The following is a 1,215-nucleotide window of genomic DNA, read 5'->3' on the forward strand; positions in this document are numbered from 1 at the left end:
CTGCTCCAAGTGGTGAGTTCTATAAAAACATTCTCAGTTTTGTTTTCTTCAAGGAAATGGGTTGAGCAGCCCAACCATGGGATGCCACTATGCTTCTGTTTATCCCAGTGAAATTGGGGATATTTTTTAGCTTCCATAAATATTTTCCATATTGCTGACCTGCTCAGTTCCTCCTAAGTAACACTTGAGCATATGCTCAAGAACTCATAAAATCAAGAACTCTGTTTCATGGCTTTTCAGTTTTGTTTTAATTTTGATTAATACTCTAAACCTGAAATAGTCTGCAGGTTACTGAATTATAAATATTCTCATTTTCTCTCGTTCAGAGTGGATGAGAAAGAAAATCAGGGCACAGTTTATTTATATTTTCTTTTGCTGTAGAAGTCATGAAGGATTGGGATACTAATTTATTGAGCTCCCTAACATGACAACAAAGGAGAGAAAGGCATTTTTCAAATCATGTGTTTTGCGTGTATCTTTTTTAGCTGAAGTTCTATGCCCTGGATCCTCCAAAGTATTCTATGATTCTGCAGAGTTGCTAAAAATTGCAGGAAGGAATTGTTTGCTGTTTTCTTAGAAATTGTTTTTATCCTTTTTATACTTGCAAGTTAAGCTGAAAATTTTACCATTTTATTTTTTTTACAAAAAAAATTAATTTAACAAGAATTAACATTAAGACACTTCACATGTATCATGTTTTTTTTCTTTTCAGAAAATATTTTTGTTTGTTTGCTTGTTTGTTTTTGTTTAGTTTTCAAGAAGTATTTTTTTTCTCTTTACTAAACTCCAGTGATACTTCCCAGCAGATCTTTAGATGTGATACATATTTTTTATAGCATACTGCTCATTTTCCACAACTATCAACACATTTATATTAGCTATACCTATTTTTTTTTTCTTAGCTATAACAAACTTAATAATGCATTTTTTTTCAGGCAACTTTTAAAGGCTGGACGGATATTATGTATGCAGCAGTGGATTCACGTGAGGTATGTCACTAAAATGACAATTTAGTTCTTTTCCCTTTTCTTCTTCCCTTTTCCATCCATGTAATTACTTTTTCATCTTTGTTTGCAATATCAAGTCAAAAATACAAGTGGTTGAAGGCATCAAACTACACAGTGAAACAATAATCCTTGGAGTACCAAAAATCTGGAACTTAGACAAAAGAAACTGGTCAAAGTAGAGTGACACCACACAGAAGCCTGCTATGTC

The 1,215-nt window shown here is 32.5% G+C and overlaps 1 long non-coding RNA gene across 1 annotated transcript in view; it reads left to right on the top strand.

Moving 5' to 3' along the window:
* LOC108504057 overlaps positions 1 to 1,215 on the top strand; it is a 6,213-nt gene continuing 4,998 nt past the window's right edge. Inside the window, exons 1-2 of the long non-coding RNA XR_001876980.1 lie at positions 1 to 12; positions 936 to 989. This is a non-coding gene — a long non-coding RNA (uncharacterized LOC108504057). The remainder of the gene's footprint in view (positions 13 to 935; positions 990 to 1,215) is intronic.

This window comes from Lepidothrix coronata, unplaced genomic scaffold (genome assembly GCF_001604755.1).
Source record: "Lepidothrix coronata isolate B3197 unplaced genomic scaffold, Lepidothrix_coronata-1.0 Scaffold151, whole genome shotgun sequence".
In the NCBI taxonomy this organism is placed as follows: domain Eukaryota; kingdom Metazoa; phylum Chordata; class Aves; order Passeriformes; family Pipridae; genus Lepidothrix; species Lepidothrix coronata.